Here is a 20903-nt window from a genome sequence, read left to right on the forward strand (position 1 = left end):
CAAACAGGTCCTCACTTCCCGAGCCAAGAAGGGCCTAGTTTCAAGAGCTCTCGCCTGAAAAGCTAACGTGACGGAACAGCTGTGTGGAGGGAACCTTGATGTTCTAGGCAGTGTGGGAGCCCTAGGCATACACCTGCACCCAGCCGCCATTGCCCCTGAAAACGTACTTCCCAACTAGCACTTCCCAGCCCGATGTGACTTTCAGCCAGAAGGGGGCCGGGCAGGCTGTCTTCCTTGGAGGGAGGAAAGGCAGCCCCAGAGAATGGGTTTTCAGGCCTCCCGTGCGCAGGCAACGTGAGGCTCTTGAGACGCCCGACCATAGTGCTTCGAGCAGGGCCTCACTTCCCGAGTCAAGAAAGGCCTATTCTCGTGAGCTCTCTCCTGCAGAGCAAACCTGATGGAAGAGCTGCGTGGAGGGAGCCTTAATGTTCCCAGGCAAAGTCAGCCCCAGAGATTGGGTTTTTCAGCCTCCCTCTCACAGCAAGTGTGGGGCTAGGCAGACGCCAGTACAAGAGGCCTGCAAACAGGTCCTCACTTCCCGAGCCAAGAAGGGCCTAGTTTCAAGAGCTCACGCCTGCAGAGCTAACGTGACGGAAGTGCTGTGTGGAGGGAGCCTTGATGTTCCCGGGCAGTGTGGGAGGCCTAGCTGTCAAAGTGCAGCCAGCTGCCATGGACCCTGGAAACTGACTTCCCAGGCAGCACCTCCCAGCCCAATGTGACTTTGAGGTTGAAGTTGGCCGAGCAGGCTGTCTTCCTTGGAGGGAAGAAAGGCAGCCCCAGAGATTGGGTTTTTCGGCCTCCCTCGCACAGCAAGTGTGGGGCTATGCAGACGCCAGTACAAGAGGCCTGCAAAAAGGTCCTCACTTCCCGAGCCATGAAGGGCCTAGTTTCAAGAGCTCTCGCCTGCAGAGCTAACGTAATGGAAGAGCTGTGCGGAGGGAACCTTGATGTTCTAGGCAGTGTGTGAGCCCTAGGCATACACGTACACCCAGCGGCCATTGCCCCTGAAAACGGACTTCCCAACTAGCACTTCCCAGCCCGATGAGACTTTCACCCAGAAGGCGGCCGAGCAGGCTGTCTTTCTTGGAGGGAGGAAAGGCAGCCCCAGAGAATGGGTTTTCAGGCCTCCCGTGCGCAGGCAACGTGGGGCTCTTGAGACGCCCGACCATAGTGCTGCGAGCAGGGCCTCACTTCCCGAGTCAAGAAAGGCCTATTCTCGTGAGCTCTCTCCTGCAGAGCAAACCTGACGGAAGAGCTGTGTGGAGGCAGCCTTAATGTTCCCAGGCAAAGTCAGCCCCAGAGATTGGGTTTTTCGGCCTCCCTCGCACAGCAAGTGTGGGGCTAGGCAGACGCCAGTACAAGAGGCCTGCAAACAGGTCCTCACTTCCCGAGCCAAGAGAGGCCTAGCTTTGCGAGCTCTCTGCTGCAGAGCTAACATGACGTAAGAGCTGTGCAGAGGGAACCTTGAGGTTCTGGGCAGTGTGGGAGCCCTAGGCATACACGGGCACCCAACGTCCATTGCCGATGAAAACTGACGTCGCAACTAGCACTTCCCAGCCCGATGTGACTTTGAGGTTGAAGGCGGTCGAGCAGGCTGTCTTCCTTGGAGGGAGGAAAGGCAGACCCAGAGATTGCGTTTTTAGGCCTCCCTCGCACAGCAAGTGTGGGGCTCTGCAGACGCCAGTACAAGAGGCCTGCAGACAGGTCCTCACCTCCCGAGCCAGGAAAGGCCTAGTCATGAGAGCTCTCTCCTGCAGAGTAAACGTGACGGAAGGGCTGTGTGGAGGGAGCCTTGATGTTCCCGGGCAGTGTGGGAGGCCTAGCTGTCAACGTGCAGCCAGCTGCCATGGACCCTGGAAACTGACTTCCCAGGCAGCACTTCCCAGCCCAATGTGACTTTGAGGTTGAAGGCGGCCGAGCAGGCTGTCTTCCTTGGAGGGAAGAAAGGCAGCCCCAGAGATTGGGTTTTTCGGCCTCCCTCGCACAGCAAGTGCGGGGCTATGCAGACGCCAGTACAAGAGGCCTGCAAACAGGTCCTCACTTCCCGAGCCAAGAAGGGCCTAGTTTCAAGAGCTCTCGCCTGCAGAGGTAACGTGACGGAACAGCTGTGTTGAGGGAACCTTGATGTTCTAGGCAGTGTGGGCGCCCTAGGCATACACGTGCACCCAGCGGCCATTGCCCCTGAAAACGGACTTCCCAACTAGCACTTCCCAGCCCGATGAGACTTTCAGCCAGAAGGCAGCCGAGCAGGCTGTCTTCCTTGGAGGGAGGAAAGGCAGCCCCAGAGATTGCGTTTTTAGGCCTCCCTCGCACAGCAAGTGTGGGGCTCTGCAGACGCCAGTACAAGAGGCCTGCAGACAGGTCCTCACCTCCCGAGCCAAGAAAGGCCTGGTCTTGAGAGCTCTCTCCTGCAGAGCAAAGGTGACGCAAGAGCTGTGTGGAGGGAGCCTTGCTGTTCCTGGGCAGTGTGGGAAGCCCAGCTGTAAACGTGAAGCCAGCGGCTGTGGCCCCTGAAAACTGACTTCCCAGGTAGCATTTCCCAGCCCAATGTGACTTTCAGGTTGAAGTTGGCCGAGCAGGCTGTCTTCCTTGGAGGGAGGAAAGGCAGCCCCAGAGGTTGGGTTTTTAGGCCTCCGTTGCCCAGCAAGTGTGGGGCTCTGCAGACGCCAGTACAAGAGTCCTGCAAACAGGTCCTAACTTCCCGAGACAAGAAAGGCCTAGTTTCGCGAGCTCTCGCCTGCAGAGCTAACGTGACGGAACAGCTGTGTGGAGGGAACCTTGATGTTCTAGGCAGTGTGGGAGCCCTAGGCATACACGTGCACCCAGCCGCCATTGCCCCTGAAAACGTACTCCCAACTAGCACTTCCCAGCCCGATGTGACTTTCAGCCAGAAGGGGGCCGGGCAGGCTCTCTTCCTTGGAGGGAGGAAAGGCAGCCCCAGAGAATGGGTTTTCATGCCTCCCGCGTGCAGGCAACGTGTGGCTGTTGAGACGCCCGACGCATAGTGCTGCGAGCAAGGCCTCATTTCCCGAGACAACAAAGGCCTAGTCTGGCGAGCTCTCTGCTGCCGAGCAAACGTGACGGAAGGGCTGGGTGGAGGGAGCCTTGCTGTTCCCGGGCAGTGTGGGAGGCCTAGCTGTCAACGTGCAGCCAGCGGCCAGGGCCCCTGAAAACTGACTTCCCAGGTAGCGCTTCTCAGCCCAATGAGACTTTCAGCTTGAAGGCAGCCGAGCAGGCTGTCTTCCTTGCAGGGAGGAAAGGCAGCCCCAGAGATTGCGTTTTTAGGCCTCCCTCGCACAGCAAGTGTGGGGCTCTGCAGACGCCAGTACCAGAGGCCTGCAGACAGGTCCTCACCTCCCGAGCCAGGAAAGGCCTAGTCATGAGAGCTCTCTCCTGCAGAGTAAACGTGACGGAAGAGCTGTGTAGAGGGAGCCTTAATGTTCCCGGGCAAAGGCAGCCCCAGAGATTGGGTTTTTCGGTCTCCCTCGCACAGCAAGTGTGGGGCTATGCAGACGCCAGTACAAGAGGCCTGCAAACAGGTCCTCACTTCCCGAGCCAAGAAGGGCCTAGTTTCAAGAGCTCACGCCTGCAGAGCTAACGTGACGGAAGGGCTGTGTGGAGGGAGCCTTGATGTTCCCGGGCAGTGTGGGAGGCCTAGCTGTCAACGTGCAGCCAGCTGCCATGGACGCTGGAAACTGACTTCCCAGGCAGCACTTCCCAGCCCAATGTGACTTTGAGGTTGAAGGCGGCCGAGCAGGCTGTCTTCCTTGGAGGGAAGAAAGGCAGCCCCAGAGATTGGGTTTTTCGGCCTCCCTCGCACAGCAAGTGTGGGGCTATGCAGACGCCAGTACAAGAGGCCTGCAAACAGGTCCTCACTTCCCGAGCCAAGAAGGGCCTAGTTTCAAGAGCTCTCGCCTGAAAAGCTAACGTGACGGAACAGCTGTGTGGAGGGAACCTTGATGTTCTAGGCAGTGTGGGAGCCCTAGGCATACACCTGCACCCAGCCGCCATTGCCCCTGAAAACGTACTTCCCAACTAGCACTTCCCAGCCCGATGTGACTTTCAGCCAGAAGGGGGCCGGGCAGGCTGTCTTCCTTGGAGGGAGGAAAGGCAGCCCCAGAGAATGGGTTTTCAGGCCTCCCGTGCGCAGGCAACGTGAGGCTCTTGCGACGCCCGACCATAGTGCTTCGAGCAGGGCCTCACTTCCCGAGTCAAGAAAGGCCTATTCTCGTGAGCTCTCTCCTGCAGAGCAAACCTGATGGAAGAGCTGCGTGGAGGGAGCCTTAATGTTCCCAGGCAAAGTCAGCCCCAGAGATTGGGTTTTTCAGCCTCCCTCTCACAGCAAGTGTGGGGCTAGGCAGACGCCAGTACAAGAGGCCTGCAAACAGGTCCTCACTTCCCGAGCCAAGAAGGGCCTAGTTTCAAGAGCTCACGCCTGCAGAGCTAACGTGACGGAAGTGCTGTGTGGAGGGAGCCTTGATGTTCCCGGGCAGTGTGGGAGGCCTAGCTGTCAAAGTGCAGCCAGCTGCCATGGACCCTGGAAACTGACTTCCCAGGCAGCACCTCCCAGCCCAATGTGACTTTGAGGTTGAAGTTGGCCGAGCAGGCTGTCTTCCTTGGAGGGAAGAAAGGCAGCCCCAGAGATTGGGTTTTTCGGCCTCCCTCGCACAGCAAGTGTGGGGCTATGCAGACGCCAGTACAAGAGGCCTGCAAAAAGGTCCTCACTTCCCGAGCCATGAAGGGCCTAGTTTCAAGAGCTCTCGCCTGCAGAGCTAACGTAATGGAAGAGCTGTGCGGAGGGAACCTTGATGTTCTAGGCAGTGTGTGAGCCCTAGGCATACACGTACACCCAGCGGCCATTGCCCCTGAAAACGGACTTCCCAACTAGCACTTCCCAGCCCGATGAGACTTTCACCCAGAAGGCGGCCGAGCAGGCTGTCTTTCTTGGAGGGAGGAAAGGCAGCCCCAGAGAATGGGTTTTCAGGCCTCCCGTGCGCAGGCAACGTGGGGCTCTTGAGACGCCCGACCATAGTGCTGCGAGCAGGGCCTCACTTCCCGAGTCAAGAAAGGCCTATTCTCGTGAGCTCTCTCCTGCAGAGCAAACCTGACGGAAGAGCTGTGTGGAGGCAGCCTTAATGTTCCCAGGCAAAGTCAGCCCCAGAGATTGGGTTTTTCGGCCTCCCTCGCACAGCAAGTGTGGGGCTAGGCAGACGCCAGTACAAGAGGCCTGCAAACAGGTCCTCACTTCCCGAGCCAAGAGAGGCCTAGCTTTGCGAGCTCTCTGCTGCAGAGCTAACATGACGTAAGAGCTGTGCAGAGGGAACCTTGAGGTTCTGGGCAGTGTGGGAGCCCTAGGCATACACGGGCACCCAACGTCCATTGCCGATGAAAACTGACGTCGCAACTAGCACTTCCCAGCCCGATGTGACTTTGAGGTTGAAGGCGGTCGAGCAGGCTGTCTTCCTTGGAGGGAGGAAAGGCAGACCCAGAGATTGCGTTTTTAGGCCTCCCTCGCACAGCAAGTGTGGGGCTCTGCAGACGCCAGTACAAGAGGCCTGCAGACAGGTCCTCACCTCCCGAGCCAGGAAAGGCCTAGTCATGAGAGCTCTCTCCTGCAGAGTAAACGTGACGGAAGGGCTGTGTGGAGGGAGCCTTGATGTTCCCGGGCAGTGTGGGAGGCCTAGCTGTCAACGTGCAGCCAGCTGCCATGGACCCTGGAAACTGACTTCCCAGGCAGCACTTCCCAGCCCAATGTGACTTTGAGGTTGAAGGCGGCCGAGCAGGCTGTCTTCCTTGGAGGGAAGAAAGGCAGCCCCAGAGATTGGGTTTTTCGGCCTCCCTCGCACAGCAAGTGCGGGGCTATGCAGACGCCAGTACAAGAGGCCTGCAAACAGGTCCTCACTTCCCGAGCCAAGAAGGGCCTAGTTTCAAGAGCTCTCGCCTGCAGAGGTAACGTGACGGAACAGCTGTGTTGAGGGAACCTTGATGTTCTAGGCAGTGTGGGCGCCCTAGGCATACACGTGCACCCAGCGGCCATTGCCCCTGAAAACGGACTTCCCAACTAGCACTTCCCAGCCCGATGAGACTTTCAGCCAGAAGGCAGCCGAGCAGGCTGTCTTCCTTGGAGGGAGGAAAGGCAGCCCCAGAGATTGCGTTTTTAGGCCTCCCTCGCACAGCAAGTGTGGGGCTCTGCAGACGCCAGTACAAGAGGCCTGCAGACAGGTCCTCACCTCCCGAGCCAAGAAAGGCCTGGTCTTGAGAGCTCTCTCCTGCAGAGCAAAGGTGACGCAAGAGCTGTGTGGAGGGAGCCTTGCTGTTCCTGGGCAGTGTGGGAAGCCCAGCTGTAAACGTGAAGCCAGCGGCTGTGGCCCCTGAAAACTGACTTCCCAGGTAGCATTTCCCAGCCCAATGTGACTTTCAGGTTGAAGTTGGCCGAGCAGGCTGTCTTCCTTGGAGGGAGGAAAGGCAGCCCCAGAGGTTGGGTTTTTAGGCCTCCGTTGCCCAGCAAGTGTGGGGCTCTGCAGACGCCAGTACAAGAGTCCTGCAAACAGGTCCTAACTTCCCGAGACAAGAAAGGCCTAGTTTCGCGAGCTCTCGCCTGCAGAGCTAACGTGACGGAACAGCTGTGTGGAGGGAACCTTGATGTTCTAGGCAGTGTGGGAGCCCTAGGCATACACGTGCACCCAGCCGCCATTGCCCCTGAAAACGTACTCCCAACTAGCACTTCCCAGCCCGATGTGACTTTCAGCCAGAAGGGGGCCGGGCAGGCTCTCTTCCTTGGAGGGAGGAAAGGCAGCCCCAGAGAATGGGTTTTCATGCCTCCCGCGTGCAGGCAACGTGTGGCTGTTGAGACGCCCGACGCATAGTGCTGCGAGCAAGGCCTCATTTCCCGAGACAACAAAGGCCTAGTCTGGCGAGCTCTCTGCTGCCGAGCAAACGTGACGGAAGGGCTGGGTGGAGGGAGCCTTGCTGTTCCCGGGCAGTGTGGGAGGCCTAGCTGTCAACGTGCAGCCAGCGGCCAGGGCCCCTGAAAACTGACTTCCCAGGTAGCGCTTCTCAGCCCAATGAGACTTTCAGCTTGAAGGCAGCCGAGCAGGCTGTCTTCCTTGCAGGGAGGAAAGGCAGCCCCAGAGATTGCGTTTTTAGGCCTCCCTCGCACAGCAAGTGTGGGGCTCTGCAGACGCCAGTACCAGAGGCCTGCAGACAGGTCCTCACCTCCCGAGCCAGGAAAGGCCTAGTCATGAGAGCTCTCTCCTGCAGAGTAAACGTGACGGAAGAGCTGTGTAGAGGGAGCCTTAATGTTCCCGGGCAAAGGCAGCCCCAGAGATTGGGTTTTTCGGTCTCCCTCGCACAGCAAGTGTGGGGCTATGCAGACGCCAGTACAAGAGGCCTGCAAACAGGTCCTCACTTCCCGAGCCAAGAAGGGCCTAGTTTCAAGAGCTCACGCCTGCAGAGCTAACGTGACGGAAGGGCTGTGTGGAGGGAGCCTTGATGTTCCCGGGCAGTGTGGGAGGCCTAGCTGTCAACGTGCAGCCAGCTGCCATGGACGCTGGAAACTGACTTCCCAGGCAGCACTTCCCAGCCCAATGTGACTTTGAGGTTGAAGGCGGCCGAGCAGGCTGTCTTCCTTGGAGGGAAGAAAGGCAGCCCCAGAGATTGGGTTTTTCGGCCTCCCTCGCACAGCAAGTGTGGGGCTATGCAGACGCCAGTACAAGAGGCCTGCAAACAGGTCCTCACTTCCCGAGCCAAGAAGGGCCTAGTTTCAAGAGCTCTCGCCTGAAAAGCTAACGTGACGGAACAGCTGTGTGGAGGGAACCTTGATGTTCTAGGCAGTGTGGGAGCCCTAGGCATACACCTGCACCCAGCCGCCATTGCCCCTGAAAACGTACTTCCCAACTAGCACTTCCCAGCCCGATGTGACTTTCAGCCAGAAGGGGGCCGGGCAGGCTGTCTTCCTTGGAGGGAGGAAAGGCAGCCCCAGAGAATGGGTTTTCAGGCCTCCCGTGCGCAGGCAACGTGAGGCTCTTGCGACGCCCGACCATAGTGCTTCGAGCAGGGCCTCACTTCCCGAGTCAAGAAAGGCCTATTCTCGTGAGCTCGCTCCTGCAGAGCAAACCTGATGGAAGAGCTGCGTGGAGGGAGCCTTAATGTTCCCAGGCAAAGTCAGCCCCAGAGATTGGGTTTTTCAGCCTCCCTCTCACAGCAAGTGTGGGGCTAGGCAGACGCCAGTACAAGAGGCCTGCAAACAGGTCCTCACTTCCCGAGCCAAGAAGGGCCTAGTTTCAAGAGCTCACGCCTGCAGAGCTAACGTGACGGAAGTGCTGTGTGGAGGGAGCCTTGATGTTCCCGGGCAGTGTGGGAGGCCTAGCTGTCAAAGTGCAGCCAGCTGCCATGGACCCTGGAAACTGACTTCCCAGGCAGCACCTCCCAGCCCAATGTGACTTTGAGGTTGAAGTTGGCCGAGCAGGCTGTCTTCCTTGGAGGGAAGAAAGGCAGCCCCAGAGATTGGGTTTTTCGGCCTCCCTCGCACAGCAAGTGTGGGGCTATGCAGACGCCAGTACAAGAGGCCTGCAAAAAGGTCCTCACTTCCCGAGCCATGAAGGGCCTAGTTTCAAGAGCTCTCGCCTGCAGAGCTAACGTAATGGAAGAGCTGTGCGGAGGGAACCTTGATGTTCTAGGCAGTGTGTGAGCCCTAGGCATACACGTACACCCAGCGGCCATTGCCCCTGAAAACGGACTTCCCAACTAGCACTTCCCAGCCCGATGAGACTTTCACCCAGAAGGCGGCCGAGCAGGCTGTCTTTCTTGGAGGGAGGAAAGGCAGCCCCAGAGAATGGGTTTTCAGGCCTCCCGTGCGCAGGCAACGTGGGGCTCTTGAGACGCCCGACCATAGTGCTGCGAGCAGGGCCTCACTTCCCGAGTCAAGAAAGGCCTATTCTCGTGAGCTCTCTCCTGCAGAGCAAACCTGACGGAAGAGCTGTGTGGAGGCAGCCTTAATGTTCCCAGGCAAAGTCAGCCCCAGAGATTGGGTTTTTCGGCCTCCCTCGCACAGCAAGTGTGGGGCTAGGCAGACGCCAGTACAAGAGGCCTGCAAACAGGTCCTCACTTCCCGAGCCAAGAGAGGCCTAGCTTTGCGAGCTCTCTGCTGCAGAGCTAACATGACGTAAGAGCTGTGCAGAGGGAACCTTGAGGTTCTGGGCAGTGTGGGAGCCCTAGGCATACACGGGCACCCAACGTCCATTGCCGATGAAAACTGACGTCGCAACTAGCACTTCCCAGCCCGATGTGACTTTGAGGTTGAAGGCGGTCGAGCAGGCTGTCTTCCTTGGAGGGAGGAAAGGCAGACCCAGAGATTGCGTTTTTAGGCCTCCCTCGCACAGCAAGTGTGGGGCTCTGCAGACGCCAGTACAAGAGGCCTGCAGACAGGTCCTCACCTCCCGAGCCAGGAAAGGCCTAGTCATGAGAGCTCTCTCCTGCAGAGTAAACGTGACGGAAGGGCTGTGTGGAGGGAGCCTTGATGTTCCCGGGCAGTGTGGGAGGCCTAGCTGTCAACGTGCAGCCAGCTGCCATGGACCCTGGAAACTGACTTCCCAGGCAGCACTTCCCAGCCCAATGTGACTTTGAGGTTGAAGGCGGCCGAGCAGGCTGTCTTCCTTGGAGGGAAGAAAGGCAGCCCCAGAGATTGGGTTTTTCGGCCTCCCTCGCACAGCAAGTGCGGGGCTATGCAGACGCCAGTACAAGAGGCCTGCAAACAGGTCCTCACTTCCCGAGCCAAGAAGGGCCTAGTTTCAAGAGCTCTCGCCTGCAGAGGTAACGTGACGGAACAGCTGTGTTGAGGGAACCTTGATGTTCTAGGCAGTGTGGGCGCCCTAGGCATACACGTGCACCCAGCGGCCATTGCCCCTGAAAACGGACTTCCCAACTAGCACTTCCCAGCCCGATGAGACTTTCAGCCAGAAGGCAGCCGAGCAGGCTGTCTTCCTTGGAGGGAGGAAAGGCAGCCCCAGAGATTGCGTTTTTAGGCCTCCCTCGCACAGCAAGTGTGGGGCTCTGCAGACGCCAGTACAAGAGGCCTGCAGACAGGTCCTCACCTCCCGAGCCAAGAAAGGCCTGGTCTTGAGAGCTCTCTCCTGCAGAGCAAAGGTGACGCAAGAGCTGTGTGGAGGGAGCCTTGCTGTTCCTGGGCAGTGTGGGAAGCCCAGCTGTAAACGTGAAGCCAGCGGCTGTGGCCCCTGAAAACTGACTTCCCAGGTAGCATTTCCCAGCCCAATGTGACTTTCAGGTTGAAGTTGGCCGAGCAGGCTGTCTTCCTTGGAGGGAGGAAAGGCAGCCCCAGAGGTTGGGTTTTTAGGCCTCCGTTGCCCAGCAAGTGTGGGGCTCTGCAGACGCCAGTACAAGAGTCCTGCAAACAGGTCCTAACTTCCCGAGACAAGAAAGGCCTAGTTTCGCGAGCTCTCGCCTGCAGAGCTAACGTGACGGAACAGCTGTGTGGAGGGAACCTTGATGTTCTAGGCAGTGTGGGAGCCCTAGGCATACACGTGCACCCAGCCGCCATTGCCCCTGAAAACGTACTCCCAACTAGCACTTCCCAGCCCGATGTGACTTTCAGCCAGAAGGGGGCCGGGCAGGCTCTCTTCCTTGGAGGGAGGAAAGGCAGCCCCAGAGAATGGGTTTTCAGGCCTCCCGCGTGCAGGCAACGTGTGGCTGTTGAGACGCCCGACGCATAGTGCTGCGAGCAAGGCCTCATTTCCCGAGACAACAAAGGCCTAGTCTGGCGAGCTCTCTGCTGCCGAGCAAACGTGACGGAAGGGCTGGGTGGAGGGAGCCTTGCTGTTCCCGGGCAGTGTGGGAGGCCTAGCTGTCAACGTGCAGCCAGCGGCCAGGGCCCCTGAAAACTGACTTCCCAGGTAGCGCTTCTCAGCCCAATGAGACTTTCAGCTTGAAGGCAGCCGAGCAGGCTGTCTTCCTTGCAGGGAGGAAAGGCAGCCCCAGAGATTGCGTTTTTAGGCCTCCCTCGCACAGCAAGTGTGGGGCTCTGCAGACGCCAGTACCAGAGGCCTGCAGACAGGTCCTCACCTCCCGAGCCAGGAAAGGCCTAGTCATGAGAGCTCTCTCCTGCAGAGTAAACGTGACGGAAGAGCTGTGTAGAGGGAGCCTTAATGTTCCCGGGCAAAGGCAGCCCCAGAGATTGGGTTTTTCGGTCTCCCTCGCACAGCAAGTGTGGGGCTATGCAGACGCCAGTACAAGAGGCCTGCAAACAGGTCCTCACTTCCCGAGCCAAGAAGGGCCTAGTTTCAAGAGCTCACGCCTGCAGAGCTAACGTGACGGAAGGGCTGTGTGGAGGGAGCCTTGATGTTCCCGGGCAGTGTGGGAGGCCTAGCTGTCAACGTGCAGCCAGCTGCCATGGACGCTGGAAACTGACTTCCCAGGCAGCACTTCCCAGCCCAATGTGACTTTGAGGTTGAAGGCGGCCGAGCAGGCTGTCTTCCTTGGAGGGAAGAAAGGCAGCCCCAGAGATTGGGTTTTTCGGCCTCCCTCGCACAGCAAGTGTGGGGCTCTGCAGACGCCAGTACCAGAGGCCTGCAGACAGGTCCTCACCTCCCGAGCCAGGAAAGGCCTAGTCATGAGAGCTCTCTCCTGCAGAGTAAACGTGACGGAAGAGCTGTGTAGAGGGAGCCTTAATGTTCCCGGGCAAAGGCAGCCCCAGAGATTGGGTTTTTCGGTCTCCCTCGCACAGCAAGTGTGGGGCTATGCAGACGCCAGTACAAGAGGCCTGCAAACAGGTCCTCACTTCCCGAGCCAAGAAGGGCCTAGTTTCAAGAGCTCACGCCTGCAGAGCTAACGTGACGGAAGGGCTGTGTGGAGGGAGCCTTGATGTTCCCGGGCAGTGTGGGAGGCCTAGCTGTCAACGTGCAGCCAGCTGCCATGGACGCTGGAAACTGACTTCCCAGGCAGCACTTCCCAGCCCAATGTGACTTTGAGGTTGAAGGCGGCCGAGCAGGCTGTCTTCCTTGGAGGGAAGAAAGGCAGCCCCAGAGATTGGGTTTTTCGGCCTCCCTCGCACAGCAAGTGTGGGGCTATGCAGACGCCAGTACAAGAGGCCTGCAAACAGGTCCTCACTTCCCGAGCCAAGAAGGGCCTAGTTTCAAGAGCTCTCGCCTGAAAAGCTAACGTGACGGAACAGCTGTGTGGAGGGAACCTTGATGTTCTAGGCAGTGTGGGAGCCCTAGGCATACACCTGCACCCAGCCGCCATTGCCCCTGAAAACGTACTTCCCAACTAGCACTTCCCAGCCCGATGTGACTTTCAGCCAGAAGGGGGCCGGGCAGGCTGTCTTCCTTGGAGGGAGGAAAGGCAGCCCCAGAGAATGGGTTTTCAGGCCTCCCGTGCGCAGGCAACGTGAGGCTCTTGCGACGCCCGACCATAGTGCTTCGAGCAGGGCCTCACTTCCCGAGTCAAGAAAGGCCTATTCTCGTGAGCTCGCTCCTGCAGAGCAAACCTGATGGAAGAGCTGCGTGGAGGGAGCCTTAATGTTCCCAGGCAAAGTCAGCCCCAGAGATTGGGTTTTTCAGCCTCCCTCTCACAGCAAGTGTGGGGCTAGGCAGACGCCAGTACAAGAGGCCTGCAAACAGGTCCTCACTTCCCGAGCCAAGAAGGGCCTAGTTTCAAGAGCTCACGCCTGCAGAGCTAACGTGACGGAAGTGCTGTGTGGAGGGAGCCTTGATGTTCCCGGGCAGTGTGGGAGGCCTAGCTGTCAAAGTGCAGCCAGCTGCCATGGACCCTGGAAACTGACTTCCCAGGCAGCACCTCCCAGCCCAATGTGACTTTGAGGTTGAAGTTGGCCGAGCAGGCTGTCTTCCTTGGAGGGAAGAAAGGCAGCCCCAGAGATTGGGTTTTTCGGCCTCCCTCGCACAGCAAGTGTGGGGCTATGCAGACGCCAGTACAAGAGGCCTGCAAAAAGGTCCTCACTTCCCGAGCCATGAAGGGCCTAGTTTCAAGAGCTCTCGCCTGCAGAGCTAACGTAATGGAAGAGCTGTGCGGAGGGAACCTTGATGTTCTAGGCAGTGTGTGAGCCCTAGGCATACACGTACACCCAGCGGCCATTGCCCCTGAAAACGGACTTCCCAACTAGCACTTCCCAGCCCGATGAGACTTTCACCCAGAAGGCGGCCGAGCAGGCTGTCTTTCTTGGAGGGAGGAAAGGCAGCCCCAGAGAATGGGTTTTCAGGCCTCCCGTGCGCAGGCAACGTGGGGCTCTTGAGACGCCCGACCATAGTGCTGCGAGCAGGGCCTCACTTCCCGAGTCAAGAAAGGCCTATTCTCGTGAGCTCTCTCCTGCAGAGCAAACCTGACGGAAGAGCTGTGTGGAGGCAGCCTTAATGTTCCCAGGCAAAGTCAGCCCCAGAGATTGGGTTTTTCGGCCTCCCTCGCACAGCAAGTGTGGGGCTAGGCAGACGCCAGTACAAGAGGCCTGCAAACAGGTCCTCACTTCCCGAGCCAAGAGAGGCCTAGCTTTGCGAGCTCTCTGCTGCAGAGCTAACATGACGTAAGAGCTGTGCAGAGGGAACCTTGAGGTTCTGGGCAGTGTGGGAGCCCTAGGCATACACGGGCACCCAACGTCCATTGCCGATGAAAACTGACGTCGCAACTAGCACTTCCCAGCCCGATGTGACTTTGAGGTTGAAGGCGGTCGAGCAGGCTGTCTTCCTTGGAGGGAGGAAAGGCAGACCCAGAGATTGCGTTTTTAGGCCTCCCTCGCACAGCAAGTGTGGGGCTCTGCAGACGCCAGTACAAGAGGCCTGCAGACAGGTCCTCACCTCCCGAGCCAGGAAAGGCCTAGTCATGAGAGCTCTCTCCTGCAGAGTAAACGTGACGGAACGGCTGTGTGGAGGGAGCCTTGATGTTCCCGGGCAGTGTGGGAGGCCTAGCTGTCAACGTGCAGCCAGCTGCCATGGACCCTGGAAACTGACTTCCCAGGCAGCACTTCCCAGCCCAATGTGACTTTGAGGTTGAAGGCGGCCGAGCAGGCTGTCTTCCTTGGAGGGAAGAAAGGCAGCCCCAGAGATTGGGTTTTTCGGCCTCCCTCGCACAGCAAGTGCGGGGCTATGCAGACGCCAGTACAAGAGGCCTGCAAACAGGTCCTCACTTCCCGAGCCAAGAAGGGCCTAGTTTCAAGAGCTCTCGCCTGCAGAGGTAACGTGACGGAACAGCTGTGTTGAGGGAACCTTGATGTTCTAGGCAGTGTGGGCGCCCTAGGCATACACGTGCACCCAGCGGCCATTGCCCCTGAAAACGGACTTCCCAACTAGCACTTCCCAGCCCGATGAGACTTTCAGCCAGAAGGCAGCCGAGCAGGCTGTCTTCCTTGGAGGGAGGAAAGGCAGCCCCAGAGATTGCGTTTTTAGGCCTCCCTCGCACAGCAAGTGTGGGGCTCTGCAGACGCCAGTACAAGAGGCCTGCAGACAGGTCCTCACCTCCCGAGCCAAGAAAGGCCTGGTCTTGAGAGCTCTCTCCTGCAGAGCAAAGGTGACGCAAGAGCTGTGTGGAGGGAGCCTTGCTGTTCCTGGGCAGTGTGGGAAGCCCAGCTGTAAACGTGAAGCCAGCGGCTGTGGCCCCTGAAAACTGACTTCCCAGGTAGCATTTCCCAGCCCAATGTGACTTTCAGGTTGAAGTTGGCCGAGCAGGCTGTCTTCCTTGGAGGGAGGAAAGGCAGCCCCAGAGGTTGGGTTTTTAGGCCTCCGTTGCCCAGCAAGTGTGGGGCTCTGCAGACGCCAGTACAAGAGTCCTGCAAACAGGTCCTAACTTCCCGAGACAAGAAAGGCCTAGTTTCGCGAGCTCTCGCCTGCAGAGCTAACGTGACGGAACAGCTGTGTGGAGGGAACCTTGATGTTCTAGGCAGTGTGGGAGCCCTAGGCATACACGTGCACCCAGCCGCCATTGCCCCTGAAAACGTACTCCCAACTAGCACTTCCCAGCCCGATGTGACTTTCAGCCAGAAGGGGGCCGGGCAGGCTCTCTTCCTTGGAGGGAGGAAAGGCAGCCCCAGAGAATGGGTTTTCAGGCCTCCCGCGTGCAGGCAACGTGTGGCTGTTGAGACGCCCGACGCATAGTGCTGCGAGCAAGGCCTCATTTCCCGAGACAACAAAGGCCTAGTCTGGCGAGCTCTCTGCTGCCGAGCAAACGTGACGGAAGGGCTGGGTGGAGGGAGCCTTGCTGTTCCCGGGCAGTGTGGGAGGCCTAGCTGTCAACGTGCAGCCAGCGGCCAGGGCCCCTGAAAACTGACTTCCCAGGTAGCGCTTCTCAGCCCAATGAGACTTTCAGCTTGAAGGCAGCCGAGCAGGCTGTCTTCCTTGCAGGGAGGAAAGGCAGCCCCAGAGATTGCGTTTTTAGGCCTCCCTCGCACAGCAAGTGTGGGGCTCTGCAGACGCCAGTACCAGAGGCCTGCAGACAGGTCCTCACCTCCCGAGCCAGGAAAGGCCTAGTCATGAGAGCTCTCTCCTGCAGAGTAAACGTGACGGAAGAGCTGTGTAGAGGGAGCCTTAATGTTCCCGGGCAAAGGCAGCCCCAGAGATTGGGTTTTTCGGTCTCCCTCGCACAGCAAGTGTGGGGCTATGCAGACGCCAGTACAAGAGGCCTGCAAACAGGTCCTCACTTCCCGAGCCAAGAAGGGCCTAGTTTCAAGAGCTCACGCCTGCAGAGCTAACGTGACGGAAGGGCTGTGTGGAGGGAGCCTTGATGTTCCCGGGCAGTGTGGGAGGCCTAGCTGTCAACGTGCAGCCAGCTGCCATGGACGCTGGAAACTGACTTCCCAGGCAGCACTTCCCAGCCCAATGTGACTTTGAGGTTGAAGGCGGCCGAGCAGGCTGTCTTCCTTGGAGGGAAGAAAGGCAGCCCCAGAGATTGGGTTTTTCGGCCTCCCTCGCACAGCAAGTGTGGGGCTATGCAGACGCCAGTACAAGAGGCCTGCAAACAGGTCCTCACTTCCCGAGCCAAGAAGGGCCTAGTTTCAAGAGCTCTCGCCTGAAAAGCTAACGTGACGGAACAGCTGTGTGGAGGGAACCTTGATGTTCTAGGCAGTGTGGGAGCCCTAGGCATACACCTGCACCCAGCCGCCATTGCCCCTGAAAACGTACTTCCCAACTAGCACTTCCCAGCCCGATGTGACTTTCAGCCAGAAGGGGGCCGGGCAGGCTGTCTTCCTTGGAGGGAGGAAAGGCAGCCCCAGAGAATGGGTTTTCAGGCCTCCCGTGCGCAGGCAACGTGAGGCTCTTGAGACGCCCGACCATAGTGCTTCGAGCAGGGCCTCACTTCCCGAGTCAAGAAAGGCCTATTCTCGTGAGCTCTCTCCTGCAGAGCAAACCTGATGGAAGAGCTGCGTGGAGGGAGCCTTAATGTTCCCAGGCAAAGTCAGCCCCAGAGATTGGGTTTTTCAGCCTCCCTCTCACAGCAAGTGTGGGGCTAGGCAGACGCCAGTACAAGAGGCCTGCAAACAGGTCCTCACTTCCCGAGCCAAGAAGGGCCTAGTTTCAAGAGCTCACGCCTGCAGAGCTAACGTGACGGAAGTGCTGTGTGGAGGGAGCCTTGATGTTCCCGGGCAGTGTGGGAGGCCTAGCTGTCAAAGTGCAGCCAGCTGCCATGGACCCTGGAAACTGACTTCCCAGGCAGCACCTCCCAGCCCAATGTGACTTTGAGGTTGAAGTTGGCCGAGCAGGCTGTCTTCCTTGGAGGGAAGAAAGGCAGCCCCAGAGATTGGGTTTTTCGGCCTCCCTCGCACAGCAAGTGTGGGGCTATGCAGACGCCAGTACAAGAGGCCTGCAAAAAGGTCCTCACTTCCCGAGCCATGAAGGGCCTAGTTTCAAGAGCTCTCGCCTGCAGAGCTAACGTAATGGAAGAGCTGTGCGGAGGGAACCTTGATGTTCTAGGCAGTGTGTGAGCCCTAGGCATACACGTACACCCAGCGGCCATTGCCCCTGAAAACGGACTTCCCAACTAGCACTTCCCAGCCCGATGAGACTTTCACCCAGAAGGCGGCCGAGCAGGCTGTCTTTCTTGGAGGGAGGAAAGGCAGCCCCAGAGAATGGGTTTTCAGGCCTCCCGTGCGCAGGCAACGTGGGGCTCTTGAGACGCCCGACCATAGTGCTGCGAGCAGGGCCTCACTTCCCGAGTCAAGAAAGGCCTATTCTCGTGAGCTCTCTCCTGCAGAGCAAACCTGACGGAAGAGCTGTGTGGAGGCAGCCTTAATGTTCCCAGGCAAAGTCAGCCCCAGAGATTGGGTTTTTCGGCCTCCCTCGCACAGCAAGTGTGGGGCTAGGCAGACGCCAGTACAAGAGGCCTGCAAACAGGTCCTCACTTCCCGAGCCAAGAGAGGCCTAGCTTTGCGAGCTCTCTGCTGCAGAGCTAACATGACGTAAGAGCTGTGCAGAGGGAACCTTGAGGTTCTGGGCAGTGTGGGAGCCCTAGGCATACACGGGCACCCAACGTCCATTGCCGATGAAAACTGACGTCGCAACTAGCACTTCCCAGCCCGATGTGACTTTGAGGTTGAAGGCGGTCGAGCAGGCTGTCTTCCTTGGAGGGAGGAAAGGCAGACCCAGAGATTGCGTTTTTAGGCCTCCCTCGCACAGCAAGTGTGGGGCTCTGCAGACGCCAGTACAAGAGGCCTGCAGACAGGTCCTCACCTCCCGAGCCAGGAAAGGCCTAGTCATGAGAGCTCTCTCCTGCAGAGTAAACGTGACGGAAGGGCTGTGTGGAGGGAGCCTTGATGTTCCCGGGCAGTGTGGGAGGCCTAGCTGTCAACGTGCAGCCAGCTGCCATGGACCCTGGAAACTGACTTCCCAGGCAGCACTTCCCAGCCCAATGTGACTTTGAGGTTGAAGGCGGCCGAGCAGGCTGTCTTCCTTGGAGGGAAGAAAGGCAGCCCCAGAGATTGGGTTTTTCGGCCTCCCTCGCACAGCAAGTGCGGGGCTATGCAGACGCCAGTACAAGAGGCCTGCAAACAGGTCCTCACTTCCCGAGCCAAGAAGGGCCTAGTTTCAAGAGCTCTCGCCTGCAGAGGTAACGTGACGGAACAGCTGTGTTGAGGGAACCTTGATGTTCTAGGCAGTGTGGGCGCCCTAGGCATACACGTGCACCCAGCGGCCATTGCCCCTGAAAACGGACTTCCCAACTAGCACTTCCCAGCCCGATGAGACTTTCAGCCAGAAGGCAGCCGAGCAGGCTGTCTTCCTTGGAGGGAGGAAAGGCAGCCCCAGAGATTGCGTTTTTAGGCCTCCCTCGCACAGCAAGTGTGGGGCTCTGCAGACGCCAGTACAAGAGGCCTGCAGACAGGTCCTCACCTCCCGAGCCAAGAAAGGCCTGGTCTTGAGAGCTCTCTCCTGCAGAGCAAAGGTGACGCAAGAGCTGTGTGGAGGGAGCCTTGCTGTTCCTGGGCAGTGTGGGAAGCCCAGCTGTAAACGTGAAGCCAGCGGCTGTGGCCCCTGAAAACTGACTTCCCAGGTAGCATTTCCCAGCCCAATGTGACTTTCAGGTTGAAGTTGGCCGAGCAGGCTGTCTTCCTTGGAGGGAGGAAAGGCAGCCCCAGAGGTTGGGTTTTTAGGCCTCCGTTGCCCAGCAAGTGTGGGGCTCTGCAGACGCCAGTACAAGAGTCCTGCAAACAGGTCCTAACTTCCCGAGACAAGAAAGGCCTAGTTTCGCGAGCTCTCGCCTGCAGAGCTAACGTGACGGAACAGCTGTGTGGAGGGAACCTTGATGTTCTAGGCAGTGTGGGAGCCCTAGGCATACACGTGCACCCAGCCGCCATTGCCCCTGAAAACGTACTCCCAACTAGCACTTCCCAGCCCGATGTGACTTTCAGCCAGAAGGGGGCCGGGCAGGCTCTCTTCCTTGGAGGGAGGAAAGGCAGCCCCAGAGAATGGGTTTTCATGCCTCCCGCGTGCAGGCAACGTGTGGCTGTTGAGACGCCCGACGCATAGTGCTGCGAGCAAGGCCTCATTTCCCGAGACAACAAAGGCCTAGTCTGGCGAGCTCTCTGCTGCCGAGCAAACGTGACGGAAGGGCTGGGTGGAGGGAGCCTTGCTGTTCCCGGGCAGTGTGGGAGGCCTAGCTGTCAACGTGCAGCCAGCGGCCAGGGCCCCTGAAAACTGACTTCCCAGGTAGCGCTTCTCAGCCCAATGAGACTTTCAGCTTGAAGGCAGCCGAGCAGGCTGTCTTCCTTGCAGGGAGGAAAGGCAGCCCCAGAGATTGCGTTTTTAGGCCTCCCTCGCACAGCAAGTGTGGGGCTCTGCAGACGCCAGTACCAGAGGCCTGCAGACAGGTCCTCACCTCCCGAGCCTGGAAAGGCCTAGTCATGAGAGCTTTCTCCTGCAGAGTAAACGTGACGGAAGAGCTGTGTAGAGGGAGCCTTAATGTTCCCGGGCAAAGGCAGCCCCAGAGATTGGGTTTTTCGGTCTCCCTCGCACAGCAAGTGTGGGGCTAGGCAGACGCCAGTACAAGAGGCCTGCAAACAGGTCCTCACTTCCCGAGCCAAGAAGGGCCTAGTTTCAAGAGCTCACGCCTGCAGAGCTAACGTGACGGAAGGGCTGTGTGGAGGGAGCCTTGATGTTCCCGGGCAGTGTGGGAGGCCTAGCTGTCAAAGTGCAGCCAGCTGCCATGGACCCTGGAAACTGACTTCCCAGGCAGCACCTCCCAGCCCAATGTGACTTTGAGGTTGAAGGCGGCCGAGCAGGCTGTCTTCCTTGGAGGGAAGAAAGGCAGCCCCAGAGATTGGGTTTTTCGGCCTCCCTCGCACAGCAAGTGTGGGGCTATGCAGACGCCAGTACAAGAGGCCTGCAAAAACGTCCTCACTTCCCGAGCCATGAAGGGCCTAGTTTCAAGAGCTCTCGCCTGCAGAGCTAACGTAATGGAAGAGCTGTGCGGAGGGAACCTTGATGTTCTAGGCAGTGTGTGAGCCCTAGGCATACACGTACACCCAGCGGCCATTGCCCCTGAAAACGGACTTCCCAACTAGCACTTCCCAGCCCGATGAGACTTTCACCCAGAAGGCGGCCGAGCAGGCTGTCTTTCTTGGAGGGAGGAAAGGCAGCCCCAGAGAATGGGTTTTCAGGCCTCCCGTGCGCAGGCAACGTGGGGCTCTTGAGACGCCCGACCATAGTGCTGCGAGCAGGGCCTCACTTCCCGAGTCAAGAAAGGCCTATTCTCGTGAGCTCTCTCCTGCAGAGCAAACCTGACGGAAGAGCTGTGTGGAGGCAGCCTTAATGTTCCCAGGCAAAGTCAGCCCCAGAGATTGGGTTTTTCGGCCTCCCTCGCACAGCAAGTGTGGGGCTAGGCAGACGCCAGTACAAGAGGCCTGCAAACAGGTCCTCACTTCCCGAACCAAGAGAGGCCTAGCTTTGCGAGCTCTCTGCTGCAGAGCTAACATGACGTAAGAGCTGTGCAGAGGGAACCTTGAGGTTCTGGGCAGTGTGGGAGCCCTAGGCATACACGGGCACCCGACGTCCATTGCCGATGAAAACTGAGGTCGCAACTAACACTTCCCAGCCCGATGTGACTTTGAGGTTGAAGGCGGTCGAGCAGGCTGTCTTCCTTGGAGGGAGGAAAGGCAGACCCAGAGATTGCGTTTTTAGGCCTCCCTCGCACAGCAAGTGTGGGGCTCTGCAGACGCCAGTACAAGAGGCCTGCAGACAGGTCCTCACCTCCCGAGCCAGGAAAGGCCTAGTCATGAGAGCTCTCTCCTGCAGAGTAAACGTGACGGAAGGGCTGTGTGGAGGGAGCCTTGATGTTCCCGGGCAGTGTGGGAGGCCTAGCTGTCAACGTGCAGCCAGCTGCCATGGACCCTGGAAACTGACTTCCCAGGCAGCACTTCCCAGCCCAATGTGACTTTGAGGTTGAAGGCGGCGAGCAGGCTG

The sequence above is a fragment of the Giraffa tippelskirchi genome, chromosome 13, assembly GCF_054371585.1.
Source record: "Giraffa tippelskirchi isolate mGirTip1 chromosome 13, T2T-mGirTip1v1.2.pri, whole genome shotgun sequence".
NCBI lineage: Eukaryota > Metazoa > Chordata > Mammalia > Artiodactyla > Giraffidae > Giraffa > Giraffa tippelskirchi.